Raw genomic sequence first — 8,215 nt, 5'->3', positions numbered from 1 at the left:
GGAAGAGATTGCTGCAGGACTCTAAGCTACAAGAAAGAACCAATTTGACACCAGACCACATCTGCGAACTGCTGGAAGTGTGCCTCAACTCCACATATTTAAAATTGAGGGAAAACTTCTACAGGCAGAGGCACGACTGTGCTATGGGCTCGCCTATCTCGCCCATTGTGGCCAACTTGGACATGGAAGAAGTCGAGACAAGAGCCCTGGACTCGTTCCCAGGTACCACTCCAAGTCACTGGTTCAGATATGTGGACAACACTTGGGTCAAGATCAAAATCCAGGAAGTGGAGGCTTTAACGGATCACATCAACGCAGTCGACAAGAACTTCAAGTTCACCAGGGAAGACACAAAGTAGAACAGACTGCTGTGATCATTGGAGAGGACAGACAGCTCCAGGTTGAAGAGTACAGGAATCCTACTCACACAGATCAGTACCTGTTATTTGATTCAAACCACCATTTACAGCACAAACTAGGCATTATAAGGACATTACAACACAGAGCCCAGGAGGTGCCCACAAGCTCTGATGGAAAGAAGAATGAAGAGCAACATATCCACCAAGCCCTCCGAACCTGTGGATACCCCAACTGGGCTTTCACCAGATCCCAACATACAAGAAAACAAGACAACAAGGAACAAGAGCCGAAAGGGAACAGTATTTCAATTCCTTATATCTCAGGCCTGTCGGAAAAACTAAAAAGACAACATAACATCCCAGTTCATCTCAAACCAGTTCATACTCTCAGACAAAAACTGGTTCATCCTAAGGACAAAATTCCCAGCTAAAAACAGAGTAATGTTGTGTACTCTATCCACTGCAAAGAGAGCTGCAATGAACAGTATATAGGAGAAACCAAACAACCGCTACACAAACGGCTTTACCAACATCCCAGAGCCAACCCAAGTGGACCTGAGTCTGCAGTGCACTTTCACCTGAAGGCCACAAACCACTTGTTGGAGGACAGTGAAGTCCGAATTTTAGCCAGAGAGAAAGGATGGTTTGAGCGAGGAGTGAAAGAAGCCATCTTTGTCTGGAAGGATAAACCTTCTCTTAATCAGAATGGTGGTCTGAGATATATTCTTCCATCCATCTACAGCAGTGTTCTGAAACCCAAACAAACTGAACCAGTTCCACCTGGGTCGTTAACAGCTGAAATAGATGACCAGGTTGGGGAGGAAGGTCACTGGCTCCCCAACCCCAGCTGAGGACAAAGGACTCTTAACGACCCAAAACCATGTACTCTAAGTAGACAGTACCATCCAGTTTCAGATCTGACTCCTCCCCCATGAGCACATATATACCAGCTCTTTTACCAGCTATTTCAGAATTGACAAAGCCTCTTGGATAAGATGTGAAATGTCTCCAATTTTTAAAAACCAAGTCCAGATGACAACCTTTAAACCCATTACTATGATGGAATCTACCTGGATGAATGAGAGTCTTCTTAGACTTAGTCAGCTAACCATTAACCAATTAGCACCGGTTCTTTTCTTACAATCAGTTTTTAAGAATTTAATTATATTAGGCCATTTTCCCTCATTGTTTGGTTGGAGCTGGAGCTTATATAAATCAACATTGAGCTGCGGAAAACGTGTTTTAGGCAAATTTTAGTTTTAAAAAAGTAAAACAAATTGATGAGACATACCTTGAAAATGTATTTTTTATTGACCAGATCAGTTTTAGTAAAACATAAAACGATTGGAATAACTTTCACTCTTATTTTACTTCTCTACTCAGATGATCACGTCTGGTGAATGTGAAGGTGATTATATCTTAAACAAATCTGTGGAATTGTTTAAGAGCATTCCTGTTCATTTGTTCCTGTGGAGCGTGTCGTCAGTCCTACAGAATTATGTAAAAAAAACAATCAAAATGCAAGGAGGCACAAGCCCGTCTGTTAATATTTAATGAGCAATATGCAGCTGGCAAAGAGGAAAATGGGATTACTGATGGAATATTTTGAAATTCATAAAGGGCAGGGACAGCAGTGAAGAAATGCCTCTCAACCTGGATGCTGCAAAATGAGAAAACTCTGTCTGGAAAGTTGTGCTTTTCCACCTGATTGCAGCCGTCAGAGGTCAGCGTTCTAAGCGGCGTTGTCGGGCGGAGCTGCAGCCTGACATGCTGCCTGTTGGGTTTGCGTCTACCCCCAAACTCCGGCGCTCAAAGCCACCTTGATGCGGTTCCCTTTGACGTTCCTTTGCTAATTGCTTCCCAAATGTTCTGCCGAGACGCTTGCTTCAATTTCCTCCGGCGTCGATAACTTCTGTCTGGATGCTAAACCGATATAATTCCCCACCTCTCCGACTGTCAATGACAGCCTGCCATGCCTCACAACTTTTGTTTTTCTTCACCGTGTTGACAGACTGGATGTCCCAGTCAGGCATGGCAGACAAAGGATGCTGAATCCTCCCAGAAGCGCGCTGGAAACCGCCACACTTTTTCCTCTCTGGCTGCTATGGACATTTTCACTCCTGCTGGTCTTGACGTCATTTGAAACGAAAAACACCTTTTGACAAAGAAACAGTGAGAACATAAAACCTCGAGAATGACAGGAAGATGGAACGTCACCACAGCAGATCAACGGAGAGAAGAAAGTGGCTCAGTATTGTTTTACATTTACAGCACATTCCATCAGAAGATCTCCAGCAGCTGACTAAACTTTGGATTACATTCAGAAATGTTTGCTCTCCTTGTTTAAAACTTTTTGAAATCAGGCCACTGGTTGCTATCAAAACATATAAAGTTTTAGTTCTTCAAGTCAGATTTTGATTCAGATTAAAGCTTTCATAAAGCTCTCAGGTTCAGAGCAACCTCAGGACTTTTGCTTCTGTCAGGCTGATAAATACGTTTAACCCTTGTGCTGTGCTATGACCCCACCCTTACATTGATGTGTTCTCCCTACCATGACAAAGGTGGATAAAGGTGAAGAGGATTGCATGTAATCCATGGACACCAGTGAAGATCACAAATCATTGAAGAAAAATGGTTCAGAGCACTGTCTAGTGGGTCTAGATGACCCAACTCCCAATGTTAAAGTGCCTAGGATAGCACAAGGGTTAAATACTGTTTCTGGTGTTTTTAAGATGATCTTGTGGTATTTTCTGATGATGGAGGACATATTAAAAGAAAATTAGATTCAAATTACGTTTCTTGGTGTTTGTTTATTGAAATCATTGTGAATGAGGAGCAGCCGAAAGAACGCTGCTTAAAAAAATCGTATTTGTGAGGTAGAAAACTCGCTGGGCGGGGTCACAAGCTCCCTGCCCCGCCCCCTTTCCGATGCATCGACTGTCAGACAAACAGATCCGTGTACGTCTTTGTTTTCCTGGTCTGAGCTGGAAACTGGATTTAAACTGTACGGCTGGATAGGTCTGAAATGATTCGGCATTTTTTTTGCGCCGCTAATGTTAGCTTTCGGGGTGTGAGGGGCTGTACGATAGAGGGAGAGCGTGTAAACAGAGAGCTCTGAGAGACGGGAAGGGGAGCGGGGTTGCTCCACGCCAACGGTCAACAATGCAAAGGTGAACTTCTGAGGACTTGTTGCTGCTCTTCAGAATCTACGTCTTTGAAAATGACTCAGGTTTTTGGATTTTTGTCCAAAACAGCACAATCATATAAGACCTCTGGGAACAAATTAAAAATAGATCAAAGTAGATTTATGCATTTTCCTCAGCAACGGGGTTTCCTGTTTGCTACAGCCATCCGTTAAATGTTAGCATACGGTGATAACATTAAAAAACAAATAGGTTCAGAAAGTTTGGGACAGTTAATAACAGAATTTGTTTTAATTTGAATCAAAAATGATTTGGTTAAGTTATTAAACTGACTGAAAGACTTTCACTTTTAAAAAGAAGCTGCAAAATGTTTAATTGCATTTATTAATTCTCATCTATGTTTTATAAATAAAAAAATGCACTTCTAATTCTGTGATCAATGAAAAGCATTTCTTTATAGCAAATTCTTGTATATTTTGCTTTGATAAAAAATTTCTGATAGTTTTTGCTGTAAAATCTCACTCTTTCACTGGGTTAAACTACTGCTAATATTTAAAGCACTAAAAAGGTTAAACTGAATTGTTTTAAAGCATAAATCAAACAGGATCATGAACCTCTGAAGCTGAACTTGATTACAAAAGCTTCTCTTTTAAATTGATTTTATATTGTCGTCTCTAATGGAACTGTGTGCGTCTTTTTGAACAGAAATAATCTGAAACCGTTCTAGATTTGTTTTTACGGTTAAAATAATCTTTTAAACGAGCTAAAAACAGAACTTTTGGCAGCCTATGAGCTTACTTCAAAAACTGACACGTCATTTTAAAGATGTTTTTGGTTAATAATTGTCTGCAGTTCCAGACGGTCAACTCTCCTGCTGACCTTGTAATGGTTGTTGGCATTTAGATTTTCTGAAACATGTTAATCTCAGGATAATTATGGTAAATCTGACAGCGTTATCCATCATAGCCAATGGTTATTACTTGCATATAGATCACTGTCACATGAAAAGGGCCATTAAGACGAGGCGGCGTGTGCCAACAGAAAACATTCAATCAAAATGCCACAGGAAGCTCAGCCAGGAGACGCCTGACCAAAGCGTCTCTGCACGATGATTCCTCTGTGGAGGATTCTATCAGCGACCAGCAACGGCTGCTCTGACCATCTTGGCTGTACATTTATCACGGCCGTCTACACACCTTTGTATGGTTTTCACGGACCAGCCGTTCTGCTCGGTTCTGCTGGTCCTCCCTTTCTGCGGCTTTTTTCGAAGGCTGGAGGTTTAACCCTGAATACTCAGCTGATCGATCAAGACGACCGTCCAAAAACGCCACTTCAACGCAGAGCTCTGTTCGTAGGCCTTTTAAGACGAGGCGTCAGAGACTCAAACAGGAAGTGTGTAGATGTTTGATGTGAAGATGGTCATGATCGGATAACGACTCCAAGGCTTTATTTTCCGCAAAATGTTTCAAGGGGTTACAGTTTTAAAATCTCTCTCACTTCCTGTCTGCTGAGTCATGTTTCGTGACAGAACATCCGTCTTTAGCTTCATATAAGACTAAGCTGACCGTAAAGCCTTATGCTTTGTTCAAAACGGGCATGTGATGCACGTTCCAGACTATGCTGAATGTGGGTTCCAGGACACACTTTTAGCATATTGTGTTCACACTGCACTGATGCTTCCCAATACTAATGCATATACAAACAGTTTGCTTCAGGCTTTTTCTTTACAGTTCTATTCCGATATATAAAATTCTGACCGCAATTAGGAAGTTCTCCTTTATGATTGATTTTCAAGCTTCCGTGAATCAAAAAGGACACCATCCACACATCAAATCTGAGTCCCCGATTGGTCAAAGTTCAACTGGTTTAATTGTCGATGAGCGTTAAATGGACTCGCGTTTCGTTCTTAGAGCCCAAAAACGGACTTAAAAATGTACGCATCAACATGCCACTTTTGAACGCAGAAGCTCTACTGCAGTCGGCACGTAGCATCAGTCATCAGTGAGGGTTGTCTGGGTCCGTGGAGGGTCAAAGGTCAGAGCGCTGCACCTTAAGGTGAGCACAGGTGTGTCTTACAGTTCCTTTGAGGCTGGTACGAGTGTCTAAAGGGACGTCGTGAAAATGGAACGTACCATTTTCGTGCGTGTGGTAAGTGAATCGTGAAGTATTTATGAGGCTAATGGAAGTTACACGCAATTATGACGCACGGGTGATGCTGTCATACAACACTGTTACGCCACACTCTAGTCATTAGTAAGGTGTGAGTTCTGGCTCCTTACTGACTGCGCAAATGCTGCGTGCACGGGGTGTGCACGTGATACACACAGTAAGTGCTTGTAGAACATCCACACAAACTTACGCTCCGATTGTCTGACTTCCTCATTTCAAACATTCAGGCTGCAGGAAGGAGTGTGCACGTATCACGTGAACAGTGCTAGCATGACAGTCTGCAGGATTTGTTTTTTTTTTAAACGAAAAATTTGTTGCACCCTTTTCCCCCCTGCTTACACTTGTTTAAGTGTTCAGTACGACCTGTCGCCCACCGCCTCCCCGTTTAACATTTTTTCTCTACAGGCTCACAAAGCGGTCTACCCTCTTGATATTTCGTGGGCGACCCAAACAGATTTTCCCATTTTTTTGCCCGCAGACTTCACATATCCACCATTAAAGGCAGTTGGCTTTGTTGCGATTTATTCAAACAAGTCTTTTTCTCCCACTCCATGACAACAGCCTACACTGGACCGTCTGACCTGGCGGTGTGCAATACTACACCATAGATATGTATTCTGTATGCTGGAAGGATTATTTCTGATCCGTCATAGTCTAAACAGACGAAATACAACTTGACGTGGGTCAACACACATACACCAGGTTCCTGTTTGCTTTCTGTTCCTCTAGAGGTTCTAAACCTCCATGGGTCCATTTGTTTCTGCCAGATCAGTCAGTTATTTTCTCTTCGTAGCTTCCGTTTCTTATTGTCCGTTCAGGTTATGAGGAAATCCCTTGAACATATTTGAACCTGCCCCTTCAGCCCTGACACTCTGACCCAAACACCCTCACTGTTGTACTGTGGAGGAATGAGTCTGATTATTCAAGGTGGAATGAAAGTCAATCTGAACATAGATTAATATGACCAAAAGGGTTTTTGAAATATTGTTTCCCCTCAGGGGAATCCTAACATCTGCTTTAAACATTAACAGTACCCTGCATGATGGCACTCAATACAGAAAAGCATGAGGAAAATGATGTGTACGACAATATCTACGAAAAGAACCATCAATGAAATGCAGGAATGGGGATTTCTGTCTGTGAAAATTCAGAGGACAGAAATTCCAAATGAGGACTGAAGATTTTTCTGCATCTGGAGGGATGAGGTCATCATAAAAACAGTTCACAATGCAAAGACGGCATCTTAAGAAGGTAAAAATACCCTTTTTTCTAGATTAACTATTGTATTTTGTGTCTCTCAAGAAAAATAATCTTTTGAAGAAAGTTTTTCAACAGCAAAATAATCTTAGTTAAAGAAAACATGTCCTAGTGACTAGAACTGTTTTCCTTAAAATAATTCTTGGTATAAGCCCTTTTTTTATGACCCCATTGGCATTTTTTTCCACTTATTTAAAGAAAATCTACCAACAGGGTAGGGGGTTTTGACTTTTTTTCTCAGGGGGCCTGATTTTGCACCCTGTTTTTGCTGATATTTTTTACAAACTGTCTGACTGGAGAGTAAAAAGAGAAGAAGTGAGAAGCATCTGAAAGCCTGGAGGAGAGAAAAACGAGCCTCGGCCGACCGAGCAGAACAGACAGCACTTCATTTAGGAAGAATTGATCTGGATCCTTTGATACTGAAGGTGTCAGATGGCTATCAGCCGCTGTTATTGAGCCTGCTTTGGAGATTTTATACACTTTTGTCACATAAACAGAGAAGGAGCTGCAGCAGAATTGGACTTTTTTTCTGTTTCGTGGTCGTATTTCATCAGAGGATGCAACATTCACGCAGAGACTTGTGTCAAAAATGAAGAATTGAACTTTACCGACAGAATATTTAATCAATCTCTGTGCAGACAATTGCTGCCTCTCTAATTAAGCTTTTTACAGATTTTTTCACAACACAACGGGAAGAATGTAAATGCCAAGCTCGGTGTATAAATATAGCTGAAATAGCTGCATTTATCATATCTGGAGGTGGAAGAATGCCTTATTTTTGCATGGGTTATGGGCTGATGGGTCACTATGATGCGGGGAGTTTGTCATTGTCTGTAGATTAACATCCAGGAGGATTTTTGCGGCTATTCAAACACATAAAAGGCAAAAACAGATGTTTTTTTGGAATTTGTCTGCACTAAAACGTTGACGGTAAAAGTCCCAGGATGCACGGAAACTGTTTCGATTTCTTCTTTGATGCAACATTTAGGCCATCATTTGTCTTCAGCTTCCTTCAAGGAAGCAGCTCAGGATCTTTGAAAGATTCCCTTGTAGGAAAAGTGACAGAGATGAAGACGTTTCCACAGAGAGTGAAGGATTTAGCATCAAATAAGTATGTAAAACCGAGAAGTCCTTCATGCTTCATCCTCGGCTGAAAAACAATTTTAAATGAGTATCAGTGGATCTTCGTTGGTCTTCACGGCTCAGGAGGACCATTTTTCTAACATTGAGGGGCTGTTGGGGAAGATGCTGCTTCATACAAACAATCTAAAGATGTAATAAATGTTG

Source organism: Oryzias latipes, chromosome 8 (genome assembly GCF_002234675.1).
Source record: "Oryzias latipes chromosome 8, ASM223467v1".
Lineage (NCBI taxonomy): Eukaryota > Metazoa > Chordata > Actinopteri > Beloniformes > Adrianichthyidae > Oryzias > Oryzias latipes.
Note: the sequence above shows the minus strand (reverse complement) of the source record.